The sequence below is a fragment of the Cervus elaphus genome, chromosome X, assembly GCF_910594005.1.
Source record: "Cervus elaphus chromosome X, mCerEla1.1, whole genome shotgun sequence".
Taxonomy (NCBI): domain Eukaryota; kingdom Metazoa; phylum Chordata; class Mammalia; order Artiodactyla; family Cervidae; genus Cervus; species Cervus elaphus.
This window is the reverse complement of record NC_057848.1, coordinates 41,964,012-41,987,664: the sequence shown is the minus strand read 5'-3', so window position 1 is coordinate 41,987,664 and position 23,653 is coordinate 41,964,012. Positions and strand designations below refer to the sequence as shown.

The window sequence follows — 23,653 nt, the reverse complement described above, 5'->3', positions numbered from 1 at the left end:
TGTTTGCATCAGGTGGCCAAAGTATTGGAGCTTCAGCTTCAGCATCAGTCCTTCCAATGAACACCCAGGACTGATCTCCTTTAGGATGGACTGGTTGGATCTCCTTGCTGGCCAAGGGACTCTCAAGAGTCTTCTCCAGCACCACAGTTCAAAAGCATCAATTCTTCAGTGCTCAGCTTTCTTTATAGTTCAACTTTCACGTCCATACCTGACTATTGGAAAAGCCATAGCTTTGACTACACAGACCTTTGTTGACAAAGTAATGTCTCTGCTTTTTAATACACTGTCTAGGTTTGTTATAGCTATTCTTCCAAGCAGCAAGCCTCTTTTAATTTTGTGGCTGCAGTCACCATCTACATTGATTTTGGAGTCCAAGAAAATGAAATCTAACACTATTTCCACATTTTCCCCATCTATTTGCCATTGTGGAGCCCCCAAAATATAGCCTCTGCCCTCAAGGGGCTTCAGTTTTAGCTGGAGAGAAGAAAGGAAGGAATATGAAGCCACTGTGACCCAAGCAGAAAAATATATACAGCACAGTCTGCCGGAGGACAGGGACTACATGTCTGTTCATCTTTGTATCCCCCAAACAGGGCTGGGGAATGGTGAGGTCCTCAGTAAAAGGTTGCTGAACTTCAGGCAAGAGGTGGAACTTGCTGGATGGTGAGGATTTTCAATAAGCTAAGAAGAGAGGAAGGGCATGCCAAATGGAGTAAACAACTTGATGCAGGCCCAAAAGCCAAGAACAGGCAGGGTTTGTTTGTCAAAAGCTGCCCTCTTAGTCTCCCCGCTCCACAATCCCTGGCTCAGTTATCAGACAGTAGGCATTTAATAAAGTCAGCCATTTGTCGGGTATCCACGACCAAGCTTGCTGCTACACCCTCTCCAGCCTTCCCTCACCTTTCTGGGAAGTGCTGAGGATGAGAGGGAAGGGCACAGCCTAGTCCTCCTGCACTGGCTCAAGTCACGTGCAAGAGAGTAAACTGAGGCTAAGATGTCGAGTTCCAAACCTCACTGTGACACGGACAGGTAGCTGGGCTGGTCTGCCTGCTATTCAGTGATAAACTTTCAGATGGGACTACCATATCTGTATTAATCCTGAATTCCACATCAGTTCCAAAATCAAAACTCCCAGAACTCAGGCATCGAGAATACAATCCTGCCATACTCCCTGGCCAGCTTTTGAAAGAAAGAGACTCAGAACTTATTCACCACAAGAGAAACTCAGGTGAAGGGAGATATGGAGATGGAAGAAAAGAGAAGGTATGCTCAACAATGGCCCATTTCTGTCTGTATGAACAGGACAGAGAACAGAAGAGTGAGTGCTTGGACCTTCGAGATCACTGAATGCAACCACTGCCCCTCCCCCTTGGGCAGAGGAGTAAGAGATCTAAGACCCCACAGCTGATCCAGGACCAGAACCCAGCTTTCCCGATTTCCAGTCCAGTGTTTTACCACATTTCAGTGCCCCATTCAGTAGTCCTACTGCCATGAGAATCATCCCCAAAAAGGAGGATGGAGTAAATTGGCCAATTAGCAAGCACCCCTTGGTGAAGTGCATTAAGGGACAGAACAGGGAGGAGGCAAAGGGCTCGGCCAAGGCATCATGCTGGCAAGGGCTAAGGGAGCCACATTTCTGCCTGCTGCATGGGCTCTGCAGCCTCACTCTTCCTGTGCTTTGAGCTGAGGCAATCATGCTCTGTGTCACAGGGTGGGGAGTCAGAGGTGTGAACAAGACTTTTCTGCCAGCAGAGGTGACTGCCCAGACTATTAATCAACCAGCAAAAGGAGGGAGGTGATTGCAGATGATTGGCTTAAAACTCAACATTCAGAAAACGAAGATCATGGCATCTGGTCCCATCACTTCACGACAAATGGATGAAACAATGGAAACAGTGACAGACTTTTTATTTTCGGGGGCTCCAAAATCACTGCAGATGGTCACTGCAGCCATGAAATTAAAAGAGGCTTGCTTCCTTGGAAGAAAGTTATGAACAACCTAGACAGCATATTAAAAAGCAGAGACATTACTTTACCAACAAAGGTCCATCTAGTCAAAGCTATGGTTTTTTCAAGAGTCATGTATGGATGTGAGAGTTGGACTATAAAGAAAGCTGAGCGCCGAAGAATTGATGCTTTTGAACTGTGGTGTTGGAGAAGACTCTTGAGAGTCCCTTGGACTGCGAGAGATCCAACCAGTCAATCCTAAAGGAGATCAGTCCTGAATATTCATTAGAAGGACTGACGCTGAAGCTGAAACTCCAGTACTTTGGCCACCTGATGTGAAGAACTGACTCATTTGAAAAGACCCTGATGCTGGGAAAGATCGAAGGCGGGAGGAGAAGGGGATGACAGAGGATGAGATGGTTGGATGGCATCACCAACCCAATGGGCATGAGTTTGAGTAAGCTCCGGGAGTTGATAATGGACAGGGAAGCCTGGCATGCTGCAGTCCATGAGGTCGCAAAGAGTCAGACACGACCAAGGAACTGAACTGAACTGATCACAGATGCCTCTGACAGCAGCAGAAAGCCCTGGCCCAACCAGTGTCCCTTCCACCCAAGGCCTGCCAGTTCACAGCAGCTGGGCAGAGAGCTCAAGGCCATGAGAATGGGACAGGCTGCCAGAGTGGAGTCTGCACATTAGCCTCTGCACCCTGCCCAGACTTCTGACTCAGAGGTGGTGACAGCGAGGCCGGGCTGGTTCATTGGCACAGTGAACCCAGGCAACAGGCTGGGCAGTGACTTCTTTGAGGCTTGAGGTCACTTCCTGTTTGGTATCCCCAAGCCCTGAGCTGCCCTCCCATGCAGCTCGGGCCTCCGTGCAGGATCACAGGCAGCTCCTAGGCCAATCGCCAAAATGTGAGCAAAAGCCCAGAGGTACCTGAGGGAGCCTCAGATGAAGTCTGAAAAGGGATGCCTCTACTGAGGACCAAATCTGAGAATGAATGAATTTAGGATTCAAATCACATTCTTGCTCAATGCATGAATCACTCTCATAAAACAAGACAATTTCAGTTCTGCTCAGAGCTTCAAATCTCACTATCAAAAAGCATTATATTGTCATTGCAAGAAATAGTTCATAATTCTGGCTTAGGCAAGGTATAGCAGAGTTAGAAATAACTGGATTTGTATAGATAAGCAAATTGTATCCTTTAAACACCAAAATGTTTAAAGATTATCTCTGATGACATGAAATATACATGTATATATTACATGCTTCCCGGAGTTCTTAATTCACTTGAATCTTTTCCCAGCCAGCTCAGGGTAATCAGAATCAACATGCTTTATTTTTGTTGTGCTATTTTGTCAGTATGACTTCCCATCAGTATATCTGAGCTTCTCCCCCTCCCCATCCCCCACTCCAATATCTCTTCCTGTTGCTTTTAATCTGTACCGCTAGAAACCAGATGACAACATTCTTTAGAGCTATGTTGTAAGCAAGGCACTAGAAAAGTCCTGGGGAATAAAGTTGGTGACTCCAGTGCTATCGCTCTGTGTTTGAGGGAGTTTATGTCTATTTTCTTCTTTCTAGGTTTAGAGCAAAATTCCAGAGAACAGAAGTTGCCAGAAGCCTGGCCTGGGGTTAAGTGCTGTGCTACTGGATATCTGCCTGGAATTAGGCCAGGCCTCAAAATCCCCTGTCCCCGCACCAACTCCCTGGCTCAGACAGCTCTGAGTGACAGTAAATTGGGAAGAATAACCAAGAATAAACATGAAGCTGTGCCAGATTCTTCTTTTAGAGAGCAAAGTACCCAACGCAATACTGTAGAGCAATTATCCTTCAATTAAAAACAAATGAATTGAAAAAATAAGAAAGCGAAGTGCCAACAAAGTGGGGGTAACATGGGCTTGGGGAATCTGCTCTAACCTCCAACTGAGGAACATCTCTGCCTTTTCCCCAAAACTGTGGAATGCTGAGGAAATTAAAAAGGTGAAGTCTTGACCTTAGGCAGATCCAGAGAGAAACCAGATGATGTAAAAAAAAAAAAAAAAAATGCACTGATCAATTTTTAAGCCTGTGATACCTTATTGCATTCCAGTCCCAAAGAAAGGCAATGCCAAAGAATGTTCAAACTACCACACAATTGCACTCATCTCACATGCTAGCAAAGTAATGCTCAGAATTTTCCAAGCGAGGCTTCAACAGTACATGAACCGAGAACTTCCAGATGTTCAAGCAGGATGTAGAAAAGGCAGAGGAACCAAAGATCAAATTGCCAACGTCCGTTCAAACATAGAAAAAGCAAGAGAGTTCCAGAAAAACATCTACTTCTGCTTTGTTGAATATGCCAAAGCCTTTGACTGTGTGGATCACAACAAACTGTGGAAAATTCTTCAAGAGATGCAAATACCAGACCACTTGACCTGCCTCCTGAGGAACCTGTATGAAGATCAAGAAGCAACAGTTAGAACCACACATGGAACAACAGGCTGGTTCCAAATTGGGAAAAGAGTACGTCAAGGCTGTATATTGTCACCCTGCTTATTTAACTTATATGCAGAGTATATCATGCAAAATGCCAGGCTGGATGAAGCCCAAGCTGGAATCAAGATTTATGGGAGAAATATCAATAACCTCAGATATGCAGATGACACCACCCTTATGGCAGAAAGCAAAGAGGAACTGAGGCGCCTCTTGATAAAAGTGAAAGAGGAGAGTGAAAAAGTTGGCTTAAAACTCAACATTAAAAAAATGAAGATCATGGCATCTGGTCCCATCACTTCATGGCAAATAGATGAGAAACAATGGAAACAGTGAGAGACCTTCTTTTCTTGGGCCTGAAAATCACTGCAGATGTTGACTGCAGCCATGAAACTTAAAGATGCTTGCTCCTTGGAAGAAAAGCTATGACCAACGTAGACATTATATTAAAAAGCAGAGACATTACTTTGCCAACAAAGGTCTATCTAGTCAAAGCTATGGCTTTCCTAGTAGTCATGTATGGATGTGCGAATTGGACCATAAAGAAAGCTGAGAGCCAAAGAATTGATGCTTTTGCACTGTGGTGTTGGAGAAGACTCCTGAGAGTCCCTTGGACTGCAAGGAGATCAAACCAGTCAATCCTAAAGGAAATCAGTCTTGAATATTCACTGGAAGCACTGATGCTGAAGCTGAAGCTCTAATACTTTGGCCACCTGATGTGAAGAACTGATTCACTGGAAAAGACCCTGATGCTGGGAAAGATTGATGGCAGGAGGAGAAGGGGACGACAGAGGATGAGTTGGTTGGATGGCATCACTGACTCGATAGACATGAGTTTGAGCAGGCTCTGGGAGTTGGTGATGGACAGGGAAGCCTGGCATGCTGCAGTCCATGGGGTCACAAAGAGTCTGAAATGACTGAGCAACTGAACTGAACTGAACTGAACCTTATTGTTAACTGTAAACACTATTTGTAATTCAGGTCTCTGGAACGTTCGCATCTTATACTGTATAGCTGTTACTTTCTATCCATTGAATACCAACCCCTCCCCCCATACCCCCATCCTCCCATCTCCTGGCAACCACCATCCTTACTTTTGACTATTTCAGAGGTCTCATCTAAGAGGAATCTCATGTCATATTTGTCCTTCTGTGACTGACTTACCTCACTTAGCCTAGTCTAGGTCCATTCATGTGTCCAAACTCACCAGATTATATATATTAATTATTTGCAGTTTTTGGCATACAATTATACCTCAGTGAAGCTGGAGAAAAAATAACTCAGCCATGGGCTCTATGTTCAAGCAAAACAAAAAATGCCCTCATCAGAAGGTAAGCAAAGTGATGAAGTTTCTTAACCTGCCTCTTGAGAAACTGTATGCAGGTCAGGAAGCAACAGTTAGAACTGGACATGGAACAACAGACTGGTTCCAAATAGGAAAAGGAGTATGTCAAGGCTGTATATTGTCACCCTACTTATTTAATTTATATGCAGAGTACATCATGAGAAACACTGGACTGGATGAAGCACAATCTGGACTCAAGATTGCCAGGAGAAATATCAATAAACTCAGATATGCAGATGACACCACCCTTATGGCAGAAAGTGAAGAAGAAATAAAGAGCCTCTTGATGAAAGTGAAAGAGGAGAATGAAAAAGTTGGCTTAAAGCTCAACATTCAGACAACTAAGATCATGGCATCTGGTCCCATCACTTCATGGCAAATAGATGGGGAAACAGTGGAAACAGTGGCTGACTTTATTTTTGGGGGCTCCAAAATCACTGCAGATGGCCACCTGATGCAAAGAGCTGACTCATTGGAAAAGACCCTGATGCTGGGAAAGATTGAGGGCAGGAGGAGAAGGGGACGAGGGGACGACAGAGGATGAGATGGTTGGATGGCATCACCAACTCAATGGACATGAGTTTGGGTAAACTCCGGGAGTTGGTGATGGACAGGGAGGCCTGGCATGCTGCGGTCCATGGGGTCGCGAAGAGTCGGACACGACTGAGCGACTGAACTGAATTGAACTGAACTGAACTACAGCAATACTTGAGATCTTTGATGTCATTCTTTAAAATCATGACAAAAAAGCAACTCATGCAATTTATAATGCAATACCAATGGCCATCATGTGTTTCATACTTTTACAATTTAGAAACCATTTCACACTTGACACTTCATTTGATAAGCTGCCGAGAAGGCCATTCTCCCTTGCACCCTCAGCCATCACTTGTTACTTTAAGAAGCAACACTTGAAATTTTCTACTGTCTATAATATTATTGACAGCTAAATTCCCACTCTGTCCACATCTTCTGTAGAAAAGGATGACCACAGAATTCTGCTGGGAGAGCTGGGTCAGGCCCCAAAGACTCAGCTACGCACAAAATATGAAAGGAGAAAAAAAAATATGAAAGGAGGATCGCCTAGATGCTGGGGTCCCTATCTTCTGGGGGCCTCTAAATCCAGAGTCCTGCCTCTGCCAGAACATTAACCCACACATGATGGAAAGCAGTCTCCCTCAGCCTGTCCTAGCATCATTTTTAGCTTACAATGGAGGGAATAATGCAGAATCCATAGGCTAGCAGTTCCTTACTTTGGCCTGGACATCAAACAACAATCAAGATGATGACAATGGAAAAGTTATCACCTCTGCACCTTGATTTGACCATTCTTGAGAGAGAAGGAAGGGACTTCCATGGTGGTCCAGTGGCTAAGACTCTGTATTCCAAATGTAGGGGGCCAAGGTTTGATCCCTGGTCAGGGAACTAGATCCCACATGCTTCGTCTAAGAGTTCACATGCCATAAATAATGATCCCACATCCAGCATGCTGCAGTGAAGATCAAAGATCCCACAAGCCTTAACTAAGACCCCACAAGGATAAATAGACAGTCTTAGCATTTAATGGTGCTATGTTCATTGAACATAGTACTAAACACATTTTAAAAAAAACTAACAACAAAAAGAAAGAAGGGATAAAATGTGCCCCTACCTAGTTCCCAGATAAAGATGATAAACACAGTACTACAATGGACTATTTTAGTTTTTAAGGTGAATTACTTTGAAGTCCTTAGAAAGATCACGTAAGTCTGTGAGATTCTAACTGGCTCAAAGTTAAATATCTTTAATCACTTAAAAGTTTTACTAGAATTCATACACAACATCTCAAACTGAAGACATAGCAAAGAGAAGAAGGCTTAGGTTTCAATGTTGGGAAGGGGGAGAAAACTTAGTGAGGAGAGTGCCAATCAACAGCAGGAATATGAAATACGAAGAGGAAGACATGAAAATGTCAAAGTGAAGAATTAAAATTTTGTTACTGGGAAAGAAAGAGGAGAATATAAACAACAACCATTGAATGATGTTTTCCCATAAAGAAAACACAAAGAAAATTTTAAAAGTGGTTCAATCTGGAATAACTGTGAAACAATGAAAAACATATTATAAAGGACATAACGCTCATATGTATGAAATACATTTAAATGGTAGACTCTAGCCCAGGTGAGTGCTGTATCTGGTCTGAGAAATCTTTTAACCATAATGAGCTTGGCAGTGACTCTAGAAGGTAAGGGGATGTGATTCGTATCTAAGAACTATTTGGGCGAGTCTCGCCCAGATTCAAACTAATAGGACCCACACAGAATATCACAACGAAGCCAAAGGAGAGAAAGGAAAAACTCATCATCATGACTCTCTTTCAGATACAGCCATGCCAACCCCTGCCTCGTTACATTGCTGCCCCTCCTACCCTTCGAGGCCAACCAGGTCATCAGCTACCCAGCTACCCTGTGGATAACTTACTTACATCAGGTCTAGGGCTCATCCTGCAGAGAGATACACATGCCAGAAACAAGGAAGATGGGCTGCAACTCTGGCAGATGTACACTCCTTGGATTGGTCTACACTGACCCCAGCCACGCCTCTCCTTTGGAAGACACTAAAGGCAGGAAGAGTCGATTATTTCCTTAGTTTGCTTGCACCTGAGATTCCAAGGGAAAACAACAAGAAAAGAAGCAAACTGTTCCAAGGGCTGGGCACCCAAAGTCACCAAATACCACAGGATTGATTTTTACACACACACACACACACACACACACACACACACACACACACTAATATACTCTAGTGGTTATGGTTCAGCTACACAAGATAAGTCAGGTCAGGAGCAGCCAACCACCTTTTAGCTCTCAGGTCCCTTCTGGGAATTTGGTCTTAACTTCTGGAGAGAAATCTGGAAACGGCTCCACTGGTCATCCTCCTCCTGGGAGAAGGGCAACCATAACTACAGAGAACTCAGCATTGGGAGGGGAGTAAGGCCCCTCTCTCAGTGATACTCATGGACACTGGGGAACTCTGCTCCTTCAATCTCGTCAGGGGGTTTGCTGTAGATTAATTTATGGTGCCTCAACTCTGGGGCCTGAGGACCATTAGAGACAGGGACTGCCTGCCCAACTTTGTGAGAACTTCAGAAAGAGCAGCTCTTCCACTTTCTCACTTAACACTCCCATAGCTCCAGTCAGACCTGGAACCTGGGACCAGAGTGATGAAGGTGTCTGAGCTGGGAGCCATTCTTACATTCACACGAGTGTGAGTCTTAAGACAGAAGCAGAAGGAGGATGTGAGCTTCGCGGTGAACAATGAGGGAGGACAAGGAAAAGGACTGCAGCTGACAAACAGGTAAGCACTGCCTGTCCTGTGTCCTCTCGTTAGCTAAAACTAGCGCTGTCTGTCAGGTTGGAGAGCTGGTTTGGTGTCTGCAGAATTAGGAAATCAACATCACTCATACATTCCCTGAGAGTGGGATGTGAAGCTAAGGGTCAGTTGGTCCCCAGAGGATATCGGAGAGACTCTCCACAGCCACCAGATAGACCAGGTATGCTTCTACATGACCCTGGCACTAGACTGGGAAAGGTGATGAGTTCCTGCCACTGAAATATGTGCAGAAGTGATGTGTCAATGGCAAGGTGAGGCAGTTAAGGCCTGTGGGCTTCCAGCTGTCTTTTCCTCTGCCACAGTGCCCTTGGAGGTCATGTGTGCCAGATGGCACTACTACAAGATTAAAGAGAGCCAACCAGTCTGCATCAAATCTTATTTATGTGAGCAACATATGTGTTGCTTATTTGTTATTGCATCAAAGTCTGGTGCTTCCCAGGTGGCTCAGCGGTAAAGAGTCCGCCTGCCAATGCAGGAGATGCAGGAGATTCGGGTTTGATCCCCAGATTGGGAAGATCCCCTGGAGCAGGGCATGACCACCCACTCCAGTATTCTTGCTTGGAGAATCCCATGGATAGAGGAGCCTGGTGGGCTACACTCCATGGGGTTGCAAAGAGTCAGATATGACTGAACAACTAAGCACGGGTCCCTGCAGAATCTAGCTTATCCTGACTAATACAGGAGCCAAAGCAGTGGGCCATCCCCGATGCTGGAGACTTCAGTGCACAGAATTAACCTAGTCACACTCATAAACTCTATGAGGATGACTGTTTCTCACATGCTTTCCAAGGCTTTCTTCAGCAAAACCTGTCTCTGAGAAGGGAGGGTTCATCCTGAAACAGTAACTTCAAGTGTAAAGGCCGCCTCTCTCAAGACATGTGTCTTCAAAATATCATAAAGCATCTACAACTCGTTCAATAGCTCATGAAACCTCTGCCCAGGCACCTATAACCTCCTGCTGTCTCCCATTGTACTAATATGACCAGACACAAACGCTGGCTTATAGCCTCTATAAACACAACATCCTCATAAATTCAGGTTCCCATAAAAATCAAACAAGAGAAAAGTGAAAAAAAGAGCCACGACTAAGTTTTCCTCTATCAAGACCATCGCAGTTTCTTGAGAGCCTTGGCTCAGTCTCCTAAAGTTTAGAACAGGAGAAAGAAGAACTTCCCTCATTCACTGTCTCTAAAATGTCTGGATCTTTCTCAGGGAACCAGTAAGGCCAGCAGGAGATAGGAGGTACATGCTTTAACGTTTGAACCAAAAGGACTGGGGACAATTTGGGCTGGGTGCTCTTCAAAGTCCTACCTTTCAGAGCATCTACCTACTGAGATGCCAGGGACCCTGTATATGACTGTCTGTTGCAAATGACCACAGTGTGTCTTTAAAAACATGTCTTTCAAAGGCAGGTCACGTTATCAGTGTGAGTTGGAGAAATTACACACACATCTATTTTTCTGGGGCTGGGACTTGATGGAAATGTTCAACCCCTAAGAAGAAGGCCTGTCTGGTGATTAGAGGTTGCAGGAAAGCCATGGCTTGGGTTCATACTTTGCACTGGAATCTGCTTCTGGCAAGAGGAGACAGAGAAGCCCTTACTCCCTGACCCAGAAGGCCTCTTCTGAGCATTGCCCAACGTTCCTGTTATACAACATGCAAAATAAATAACCAACCTTAAAAGTCAGGCAGCCAAAGCTCTACTTAATAATAAGCCCTTTTATAAGCTGCTTATCACTTGCCAAAATCAGCTCTAGAGGAACACCAGGAACTCTGAATTCTATTGTTCTTATGAACTACTCGGGGAATATAGACAAGCGTCACTGGCTTTATTGGTTTTCTAAGAGACAAAAGACCAACATTTTCATCTACCCCTACCCTGTCTTTGATCTCAAAAATGTTACTATAGCCCCATCCCACCATCTTGGAGAGGTCTCTATGAGAGGTGTGAGTGAGAAAAGGGTCCTGGCCTTTTCTTAGAAAACATGCCTCTCTCTCTGCTTTGCCTGTCACCTGATGGTGGGGGTGACAAAGGGAAGAGAGTGCCAACCTTTTCAGAAAATCCACTGGGAGGGAGGGGGAGGGCAGGACAGAGGCCCGTGGAATGTACTCCTCTGCCCGTGACGGCTCTCTGGCTTAACGACAAAAGGAAAGAGGAGTTTTGCTCAAGGAAAACTGTTCAAAACCATTTTTGGTGCACTTAGGTTGGCCTGACGATGCGTTGTTGTTGGCCCAGAACAGTTTCTCTTGGTTTCAAAATAGAGGGTGGGACCTCTCATGAAGGGGTCTTATTCAGGAAATCGATGGGAGACGTCTGTTCTAAAACTCATTTCCAATGAACCACAAAAAGGATTTTGACACCTATTTGACATTCTTATTCCAGGATCCGCAACCCACAGATTCAAAGCTCAGGATGTACCTGCTCCAAAAAGCCTTGCATGATTGCTCAGTTGCTCAGTCATGTCTGACTCTTTGCTACCCTATGGACTGCAGCCCACTAGGCTCCTCCGTCCATGGGATTCTCCAGGCAAGAATACTGGAGTTTGTTGCCATTTCCTACTCCAGAGGATCTTCCCGACCCAGGGATGATATCCACGTCTCCTGCATCTCATGCATTGCTGGCAGATTCTGTACCACTGAACCACCAGGGAAAACCCTAAAAAAACCTTATGACCCTCCCTTTTCCCCTCACTGGTCCCTCTCAAAAAGTTGCTCCCTTCTTCTGCTAGGCTGTATACCTACTGACTTGCTGCCTTCCCTAGCAGAGGGGTTTTCTTAGAGCAGGAACCAAGCCTTATTCATTTCTGCAATTCTACTGTCTAACACAGTCCATAGAACATCAGAGGTGTGTATTAAGTCACTTAATTAATAAGATTAGAAATAGATATAGTTAACATTTGAATGTTCAGTAACTGTTTAACTTCCTATATTTTTTTCTCATTTTCCAGATGAGGAATCTGAGGCAATAGAGGCTAACAAGCTAGTAAGTGACTAAGCAACAACACAGACCAGGGCATCAGGTTCTAGAACCTTCATTTTTAACCACTACACAGAGTGGTACACAGCAATAAATAAGTGAGCTAAGGAAAGGGCCATACACATATGAAACTGTTAAACACGAACTTGAATCTGATTTATAAACCTCTTGAGTCACGCAAATATGTATTAAGCACCTAGCACTCTGTGCCAATCCCAGTGCTAACAAAAGGGCATGGTCTTATTCCTCAAGGAGAAGAGAGACAAATAACAAAAGCTTATACTGCTGTACACCTAAAAGTACCACCACATTGTAAATCAACTCTACTCCCATAAAAATATTTTTTAAAGCTTACTGAGCACTTACTACACGCTGGGCACTGTTTTAAGTACTTCACATGTATTAACTTCTTTCTTCTTACTACTATTCTATTCAGATGAAACAGAGGAGAAACTGAGGCACAAGGAGATGCAGCCAGGACTTCCCTGGTGGTCCAGTGGCTAAGACTCAACGCTCCCAATGCAGGGGGCCTGAGTTCAATCTCTGGTCAGGAAACTAGATCCCACATGCCGCAACTAAAGATCTCGTGCTGCAACTAAGACTTGGTACAGCCAAATATACACACACACACACACTATATTATAATGTATATATATATATTTATATATATTGTACATATAAACCCAAGCATCCTTGCTCCAAAGCCTGTGTTCTTATCCACTGTACTCTGCCATCTCTTCCATTCACAGCCACACACACCTCAGTGTTACAGATGTGAGAAGAGAGAGAGAGAAAAAGTGGTCTGGAAACTCAGGGAAGGAAATGATGCATTTTGCCTGAGATGGGGCTCACAGAAGGTTCTGCAGAACAAGTGACACTTGAGCTGGACCTTGAAGACATGAGACTGGGAAACAAGTTCAAATACAAAAAAAGAACATGGTGACTGGTGATCAGTGAAACTTGTATGTGTTCTCAAAGCCATCACTCCTAGTATACACAGCTAAGAAGTGAGCCCAGCTAGACACGGGGTTCTGCTGCCAAGTCCACTTCTGGCCAAGGAATAAGGACATCATTAGTGGTCAGTTCAGTCGCTCAGTCGTGTCTGACTCGTTGTGACCTCACAGACTGCAGCATGCCAGGCTTCCCTGTCCATCACCAACTCCCGGAGCCTACTCAAACTCACGTCCATCAAGTCAATGATGCCATCCAACCATCTCATCCTCTGTCGTCCCCTTCTCCTCTCGCCTTCAATCTTTCCCAGCATCATGGTCTTTTCCTGATGAGTTGGTTCTTCGCATCAGGTGGCCAAAGTATTGGAGTTTCAGTTTCAGCATCAGTCCTTCCAATGAATATTCAGGACTGATCTCCTTTAGGATTGACTGGTTGGATCTCTCGCAGTCCAAGGGACTCTCAAGAGTCTTCTCTAACACCACAGTTCAAAAGCATCAATTCTTCGGTGCTCAGCTTTCTTTATAGTTCAACTCTCACATCCATACATGACTACTGGAAAAACCATAGCTTTGACTAGGTGGACCTTTGTTGGTAAAGTAATGTCTCTGCTTTTTAATATGCTGTCTAGATTGGTCATAGCTTTTCTTCCAAAGAGCAAGCGTCTTTTAATTTCATGGCTGCAGTCACCATCTGCAGTGATTTTGGAGCCCATGAAAAGAAAGTCTCTCACTGTTTCCATTGTTTCCCCATCTATTTGCCATGAAGTGATGGGACTGGATGCCATGATCTTAGTTTTCTGAATGTTGAATTTTAAGCCCATTTTTTCACTATCCTCTTTCACTTTCATCAAGAAGCTCTTTGCTCTTTAGTTCTTCTTCGCTTTCTGCCATAATGGTAACATCATCTGTGTATCTGAGGTTATTGCTATTTCTCCCAGCAATCTTGATTCCAGCTTGTGGTTCATCCAGCCTGGCATATTGCATGATGTACTCTGCATATAAGTTAAATAACTAGGGTGACAATATACAGCCTTGAGTACTCCTTTCCCTATTTGGAACCAGTCTGTTGTTCCATGTCCAGTTCTAACTGTTACTTCTTGACCTGCATACAGATTTCTCAGGAGGCAGGTCAGGTGGTCTGGTATTCCCATCTCTTGAAGAATTTTCCACAGTTTTTCGTGATCCACACAGTCAAAGCTATTAGTGGTACTGTGGTACTGTGACCTGAATTTTTATGTCAGTTTTCCTACTTGGTTCACACCCCACCTGGGGTTTTGTCATGTTCACAGCATCTACAAGAATTTATTTTCATCTCCCTTCTGTAAATAATAATAGATAATATTTTGGAGGTAGATGTACAGGCTGTCTTCAGTATAATGGAGGCCAGATCCGCCAAGGTTGGCACAGGAGGCTAGAATCACCCAATAGATCAGGGGGCCAGCTATAGTTCATGACCCCAACTGTTTGCTTCCACACGTGGAGGTACTCTCCCCTTTCCTAACTGTGGAAGTTCTGGGTCCAGTTTTATTAAAGGCTGTCCACGGGTTTCCTTAGAGTTTGTTCCAGTCAAACCTACTGGCAATTTTCCCTCCCTCAACACCTTGCTTCTCTGAGAATTACCAGAAACGTATGTGACTAAGGACTAGTGAACTCCAACGACTGGTGCGTACTCCTGGGGCAAACGTTTCATTATTCCTCCCACCGTGAGTTTATTTTTGTCTGTGGTGTGAGGGTGTGTTCTGACTTCATTGTTCTGCCATGCAGCTGGCCAGCTTTCCCAGCAACACTTGCTGAAGAAACTGTTTTTTCCCCAGCATATTTTCTTGCCTCCTTTGTTGTAGATTAATTGACCATAGGTGTGTGGGTTTATTTCTGGACTCTATTTTCTCCTATTCTGATACTTTCTCTTGACCCTCCCACACACCATACCAGTTACTGCCTCATCTCTCTCCTCTTCTTGACAGCAAAATTCTTCAAAATATTTGTCTATATTCCCCATGTACAATTTTTCTCCTCCCCTTCTTCCTTGGCCCCACTCCCATCAAGCTTTTGTCCACTGAAAAGACTTTTATCCAGGTCACTAGGGGCCTCTATGTTGCGAGAGTCCATCGAATATTCTGGGCTCTCACCTTGCCTGGCCAACCAGAAGCACTTATCACAGTTGATCACTCCCTCTTCCTGGAAGCACCTTCTTCACGAGGCTTTGGGTGCACCACATTCTTCTGGTTTTCCTTCCACCTTACTGGCCACTCCTTGTCAGTCTCCTTTGCCGGTTCCTCATCATCATCCTCCTAATCTCTGGCTGTCAGAGTGCCCCAGGGTAGGGTCCGTGGTCCCCTCCTCTTAACTATCCTCACACCTGGAGATTTCATCCATCTCAGAGCTTGAAATACTATCTAGACATCTGTGACTTCAGAATATTTATCTCCTGCCCTAACCACGCCTGTGAGTGCCATGCTCTTGTACACCACAGCTCACTCATCAACTCCATTTAGATGTCTGACTGGCATCTCAAATTCAACACATCCTCAATTTAACTTCTTTTACACTCCCAACCCTGTTTTCCCCACAGTCTTTACCACTGCAGTTAGTGGTAACTCCATCATTTCGGCTGCTCAGGATGAAAACCTTGGCATTGTCTCAAACAGAAACACTGTGTTATATCACTCCAGAGAGCACCAGCCACATTTTAGACAATGCTATTGGTGTTATGCAACATGGTGACTCTGTTTTCCTTGATTCCTCTTTCACATCCCACATCTGATCTGTCAGCAAATTCAGCAACTTCTCCCAAATTTCACTGTTACCAGTCTGGCCCAAGCTTATCTTCTTATATATAATGTATTATACAGAAAACAATAGTGATCCTTTTAAAACGTGTCAGATCACACCATTCCCACTCAAAACTCCCCAATGCTTCCCATCTCATTTATAGTAAAAATCAAAGTTCTTACAATGGCCTATTAGACCTTGCATTGTTTTCCCCCTTTAGCACTCATCCCCATCTTTGTATATATCTATCTTACCTATTATCTGTTACCTACCTGATTCCACCTCATGAGTTCCATGAGGTCAGAGACTCATTAGATTTTGTTCACAGATGAAGCTCAGCATCTACAATACTTGACAGAAAGTACATGATTAATATATATCTGTAGATGAAATAAATGACTGGGGAGAGGGAAATCTTTACACATGGGCCGGAATCATACCAAAACCCAATATGACAAGTGAAAGGGCATTTGAGTCAACTGGTGCTGGAACCAAATCAAGTCCCAAGTCCCAAGTTCCTACTTCCTATTGTTTGTATTCCCATTGCTTCAATATTTTGCCTGATGAAGTCTCCTTTCTTTTGCCTCTAAAGAAAAAGAAATTGACCTAGATATAGTAAGGAGCTCCCCCTGGTGGAAGTAGTTCCATCAACACTATGGCAAAGAAAATCATAGAAAACAGGCTTTAAGTTACGAAGGAGATTGCTGGAGACAAAGGAAATGACTTTAGTATTTCACAGGAAAAGTCCTCACTAGAAACACAAGAAACTCAAGATTAGATTCCAAGTACACTGGGGAATTTATCAACTTACCTCACTGTTGAACCTCTTTTGTATCTGATGATGAGAAAGAAAATTATTCATTTAAAGTTGAACAACCTAAGTACCTTCCCTCAAGGAATTTAAAATCAGGTAGAGGATATAAGTCATGAATATGAACAAGTACAGAGACTTCCCTGGCAGGGGAACTAAGATCCCACATGCTGTGGCATGGCCCAAAACAAAGCCAAATAAGCACAAAGCAATGAGTATGACTGTAAAACAGTGAATGGGGTCTAAATAAAACAAATAAACTAAGAGCTATGAGAATCCCTTGGACAGCAAGGAGATCAATTTAGTCAATCCTAAAGGAAATCAACCCTGAATATTCATTGGAAGGACTGATGCTCAAGCTGAAGATCTAATACTTTGGCCACCTGATGTGAAGAGCTGACTCACTGGAAAAGACCCTGATGCTGGGGAAGATTGAGGGCAGGACAAGGTGGTGACAGAGGGTGAAATGGTTGGATGGCATCACCGATTCAATGGACATGAACTTTGGCAAACTCCAGGAGATGGTGATGGACAGGGAGGCCTGGCGTGCTGCAGTCCATGGGGTCACAAAGAGTTGGACACGACTTAGCAACTGAACAACAACAAGACTTATGACTTACCTCAGAAAAAGGATTACTTTGGGCTGAGAAAATCCAGGAAGACAACTCGGAGTGGGTGGTTCTTGAACTCAGCCTTGAAAAACAGACAAAATTTTATTGAGTATATTCCAGGTAAAGACCTAAATGTAGGGAAAGGCGCATCACGGGGAAACCCAAACTAACCAATGGGGCTCTGTAAAGGTCACAGTTTGAGTGAGAACACAGAATTCAAACTCTTTCATAAAAAAAGCAGAGAGAGGGTTTCCCTGGTGGCTTGGTGGTAAAGAATCTGCCTGGCAATGCAGGAGACACGGGATCAATCCCTGGTCCAGGAAGATCCTACATGCCATAGAACAGGTAAGCTTGTGCACCACAACTGCTGAGCCTGGGCTCTAGAGCCAAGGAACCACAACTAGTGAAGCCTGCATGCCCTAGAGCCCAAACTCCACAACAAGAGAAGCCACCTCAATGAGAAGCCCACGCACCACAATTAGAGAGTAGCCAGCACCTCACTGCAACTATAGAAAACATTAACTAAGACCCAGCACGGCCATAAATAAATAAATGAAATCATTGAAAAAAAAAAAGATATAGTCCTAAGTTTAAAAAAAGAGCAGAGAGGGATTCTCAAGAGAAAAGTCCTTGTCAGATTTTATCGGAAATGCTTTCAATTTTTCACCATTGAGGATAATGATTGCTGTGGGTTTGTCATATATAGCTTTTATTATGTTGAGGTATGTTCCTTCTATTCCTGCTTTCTGGAGAGTTTTTATCATAAATGGATGTTGAATTTTGTCAAAGGCTTTTTCTGCATCTATTCAGATAATCATATGGTTTTTATCTTTCAATTTGTTAATGTGGTGTATTACACTGATTGATTTGCGGATATTAAAGAATCCTTGCATTCCTGGGATAAAGCCCACTTGGTCAGGATATATGATTTTTTAATATGTTGTTGGATTCTGTTTGCTAGAATTTTGTTAAGGATGTTTGCATCTATGTTCATCAGTGATATTGGCCTGTAGTTTTCTTTTTTTGTGGCATCTTTGTCTGGTTTTGGAATGAAGGTGATGGTGGCCTCATAGAATGAGTTTGGAAGTTTACCTTCTGCAATTTTCTGGAAGAGTTTGAGTACTCTCATCACTACTATTCAACATAGTTTTGGAAGTGTTGGCCACAGCAATCAGAGCAGAAAAAGAAATAAAAGGAATCCAGATAGGAAAAGAAGAAGTGAAACTCTCACTGTTTGCAGATGACATGATCCTCTACATAGAAAACCCTAAAGACTCTACCAGAAAATTACTAGAGCTAATCAACGAATATAGTAAAGTTGCAGGATATAAAATTAACACACAGAAATCCCTTGTATTCCTATACACTAACAATGAGAAAACAGAAAGAGAAATTAAGGAAACAATACCATTCACCACTGCAACAAAAAGAATAAAATACTTAGGAGTATATCTACCTAAAGAAACAAAAGACCTATACATAGAAAACTATAAAACACTGACAAAAGAAATCAAAGAGGACACAAATAGACGGAGAAATATACCGTGTTCATGGATTGGAAGAATCAATATTGTGAAAATGAGGATACTACCCAAAGCAATCTATAGATTCAATGCAATCCCTATCAAGCTACCAATGGTATTTTTCACAGAACTAGAACAAATAATTTCACAATTTGTATGGAAATACAAAAAACCTCAAATAGCCAAAGTAATCTTGAGAAAGAAGAATGGAACTGGAGGAATCAACCTGCCTGACGTCAGACTATACTACAAAGCCACAGTCATCAAGACAGTATGGTACTGGCACAAAGACAGAAATATAGATCAATGGAACAAAATAGAAAGCCCAGAGATAAATCCACATACCTATGGACACTTTATCTTCAACAAAGGAGGCAAGAATAGAAATGGAAAAAAGACAACCTCTTTAACAAGTGGTGCTGGGAAAACTGGTCAACCACTTGTAAAAGAATGAAACTAGAACACTTTCTAACACCATACACAAAAATAAACTCAAAATGGATTAAAGATCTAAATGTAAGACCAGAAACTATAAAACTCCTAGAGGAGAACATAGGCAAAACACTCTCCGACATAATACACAGCAAGATCCTCTATGACCCACCTCCCAGGATATTGGAAATAAAAGCAAAAATAAACAAATGGGACCTAATGAAACTTAAAAGCTTTTGCACAACAAAGGAAACTATAAGCAAGGTGAAAAGACAGCCTTCAGAACGGGAGAAAATAATAGCAAATGAAGAAACAGACAAAGGATTAATCTCAAAAATATACAAGCAACTCCTGCAGCTCAATTCCAGAAAAATAAATGACCCAATCAAAAAATGGGCCAAAGATCTAAACAGACATTAATCCAAAGAAGACTTATAGATGGCTAACAAACACAAGAAAAGATGCTCAACATCACTCATTATCAGAGAAATGCAAATCAAAACCACAACGAGTCCCCACCCCACCACCAGACCCACGTCTGCACTCAAGGGTCATCCACCTTTTGCCCCTGGAGTCCCGGCACAGGTGGGAGAGCAGCGTCGGCCACCAGGGCTCAGTGCTGTGTGCGCCTGTCTCACGCGGCTGTGATGGTCACCTCTAGCAGTGACCTGGTTCCTGGAGGCCACAGACACACACCCCACCCCTCACACTCCACCCCACCCCGGTTTCCAGGCCCAAGTCTTCCTCCCTGCTTGGTCGTGAAGTCCCTAACACCCAGAGCAGGGCCTGCAGATACCTGGTCTCCCTCCCGGAAACATGGGACATATTTTTCTGATTAAAGAAAATAAAAAGTGCTGTGCCATTAAAAAAAAAAAAAAACCACAACGAGGTACCATTACATGCCAGTCAGGATGGCTGCTATCCAAAAGTCTACAAGCAATAAATGCTGGAGAGGGTGTGGAGAAAAGGGAACCCTCTTACACTGTTGGTGGGAATGCAAACTAGTACAGCCACTATGGAGAACAGTGTGGAGATTCCTTAAAAAACTGGAACTAGAACTGCCATATGACCCAGCAATACCACTCCTGGGCATACACACCGAGGAAACTAGATCTGAAAGAGACACGTGCACCCCAATGTTCATCACAGCACTGTTTATAATTGCCAGGACATGGAAGCAACCTAGATGCCCATCAGCAGATGAATGGATAAGGAAGCTATGGTACATATACACAATGGAATATTACTCAGCCATTAAAAAGAATACATTTGAATCAGTTCTAATGAGATGGATGAAACTGGAGCCCATTATACAGAGTGAAGTAAGCCAGAAAGATAAACACCAATACAGTATACTAACGCATATATATGGAATTTAAAAAGATGGTAACGATATCCCAATATGCAAAACAGAAAAAGAGACACAGATGTACAGAACAGACTTTTAGACTCTGTGGGAGAAGGTGAGGGTGGGATGTTCTGAGAGAATAGCATTGAAACAAGTATACTATCAAGGGTGAAACAGACCACCAGCCCAGGTTGGATGCATGAGACAAGTGCTCAGGGCTGGTGCACTGGGAAGACCCAGAGGGATGGGGTGGGGAGGGAGGTGGGAGGGAGGATCGGGATGGGGAACACATGTAAATCCATGGCTGATTCATGTCAATGTATGGCAAAACCCACTACAATATTGTAAAGTAATTAGCCTCCAACAAATAAAAATAAATGAAAAAAAAATGTTGATACAAAAGAAAAAAAGAACTGCCACATGACCCAGCAATCCCACTCCTGGGCATACACACCGAGGAAACCAGATCTGAAAGAGACAAGTGTACCTCAATGTTCATCGCAGCACTATTTATAATAGCCAGGACATGGAAGCAACCTAGATGCCCATCAGTAGACGAATGGATAAGAAAGCTGTGGTACTATACACAATGTAATATTACTCAGCCATCAAAAAGAACTCATTTGAATCAGTTCTAATGAGGTGGATGAAACTGGAGCCCATTATACAGAGTGAAGTAAGCCAGAAAGATAAACACCAATACAGTATACTAACACATATATATGAAATTTAGAAAGATGGTAATGATAACCCTATATGCAAAACAGAAAAAGAGACACAGATGTATAGAACAGGCTTTTGGACTCTATGGGAGAAGGCGAGGGTGGGATGATCTGAGACAACAGCATCGAAACATGTATATTATCCAGTGTGAAACAGATTGCCAGTCCAGGTTGGATGCATGAGACAAGTGCTCAGGGCTGGTACACTGGGATGAACCAGAGGGATGGGATGTGGAGGGAGGTTCAGGATGGGGAACACATGTAAATCCATGGCTGATTCATGTCAATGTATGGCAAAACCCACTACAATATTGTAAAGTAATTAGCCTCCAACTAATAAAAGTAATTGGGGGAAAAAAAAGTCCTTGTCAGAAGCAAACACAGGAGGGAACCAAAGAAAGCTTCTTTCCTAGTTTTCCCTTGGATGAGAGGAACACTATTGAAAACCATAGAGAAAAAAAAGATAAAATATAGTTTCCATACTCAAGAATTTAGAATCCAGAAAACTAACAACAGCAACAAAAAGAACCCATATAGACATGCAGGGTCTCTTCTGTTCTATATTTTATCTGAAGATAATGCCTAGAGAACATCCTTTTCAAAGGAGATGGTCCTCCCTTCTATTCCTTCCTGCTCAATGTCCTTCCGGTGGAGATGCCAACAAGTATCCTGAATCCATCCACCCCTCTCGATCTCCACTGCCATCCCCTCGTCTGAGCCATCATCATTTTTCTCCTGGTCAACTGCCACTGTCTCCTGACTGATCTCCCACTTATACTCTGGCTCCCCTACAAGCCACACTGCAGACTGCCGTCAGATCACCTACAGCTATTCAGGGGTGTGGTAAATGACTCCCATTTCACTTTCACCTTTTCATTTGGAAACTACAAAAATCAAAAAACAGATGCAAAATAGCCCAAAGAATCCTCACATATCTTTCACCCAGATTCTCCAAATGTTAACATCTGCCATAATCACAGAATAATACTATTAATATAAATCAAGAAATTAACATTCATACAACACAATTATCTAATTGATAGACTGTATTCAGTTTCCTCCAATTGCCCCAACAATGTCCTTTTTCTGGTCTAGGATCACACCTGTCCCTTTCAGCTCCTTTAATCTGGCATAGTTCCCCAGTCTTTTTGTTTGTTTGTTTTTTGGTCTTTCATTACCATGAAACTTTTGAAAAATACTGGCTGTTTCAATTTTGGGTTTCTCTGATGGTTCATCGTGACTCAATTTAGACCATTTGTTTTGGCAAGAATGCTATAGATGTGACACTGTGTCCTTTCAGTGCATCCTATCAAGAGGCACATGATATCAGTTTGTTCCATAACTATTAATCTTAATTGATCATTTGGTTAAGGTGGTGTCTGCCGGGTTTCTCCACAGTGAAGTTACTAGCTTGCCCTTTGTAATGAATAAGCATTTTGTGGGGAGTACCTAATAAACTACTACCCAGGAATTCACTTCTGAGTATTTATATGAAGAAAACAAAAACACTAATTTGAAAAGATATACATACCCCAATTTTCAATGCAGCAGTATTTATTAATACAATAGCCAAGATATGGAAGCAAGCTAAAGGGTCCATTGATACATGAATGGCTAAAGAAGATGTGGTATACACACACACACACACACACACACACGATGGAATATTACTCAGCCATAAAAGTTCTACCATTTGCAGCAATGTGAATGAGCCTGGAGAATATTATGCTAAGAGAAATAAGTCAGACAGAGAAAGACAAATACTGTAAGCTCTCACTCATACGTAGAATCTTAAAAAACAAACAAAATGAAAACAAACTCACAGATACAGAAAACAAAAGGGTAGCTACCAGAAGGGAGGAGGGTGGTGGAAGCAAAATAGATGAAGGGAATAAAGAGGTGAAAACCTCCAGTTATTAAATAAATAAGTCACATGAATGTAACATACAGTATAAGGAATATGGTTCATAATACATAATAACTGTATGGGAACAGATGGTTACTGGACTTAACCATGGCGATCATTCCGTAAGGCATACAAGTATCAAATCACTATATAGTACAACTGAAACTAACATAATATTTCATGTCAGCTATATTTCAATTTGGAAAAAAAAAGAAATCCAATCTAATGAGTAATCTAGAGTCATCTGAAACTGGGAATACTGACACATGCTAATAAAGCTTAGAAGAGAATGAAGTTTATAAATTAGAACATCAATGTATTCATTTAACTGTAAAATGGGCATTCTCTCCCCCATAGGCTCACCTACTAAGACAGTTTTCTTGTGAGCCTAGAACAGGGATCCATAAACTTGTTCTTTTTTAAAGGGCCAGAGGGTAAATTTTTTGATTTTGTGGGTCA

At 42.8% G+C, this 23,653-nt stretch overlaps 1 long non-coding RNA gene across 4 annotated transcripts in view; it reads right to left on the bottom strand.

Moving 5' to 3' along the window:
• LOC122690230 overlaps positions 1-23,653 on the bottom strand; it is a 56,408-nt gene that overhangs the window by 28,532 nt on the left and 4,223 nt on the right. For 2 of the 4 annotated variants that reach the window (XR_006340020.1, XR_006340019.1), the window contains exons 3-5: positions 17,273-17,345; positions 16,653-16,676; positions 16,114-16,191 (exon numbers count right to left, since the gene is read on the bottom strand). This is a non-coding gene — a long non-coding RNA (uncharacterized LOC122690230). The remainder of the gene's footprint in view (positions 1-16,113; positions 16,192-16,652; positions 16,677-17,272; positions 17,346-23,653) is intronic. The other 2 variants (XR_006340018.1, XR_006340017.1) reach the window with 1 other exon arrangement.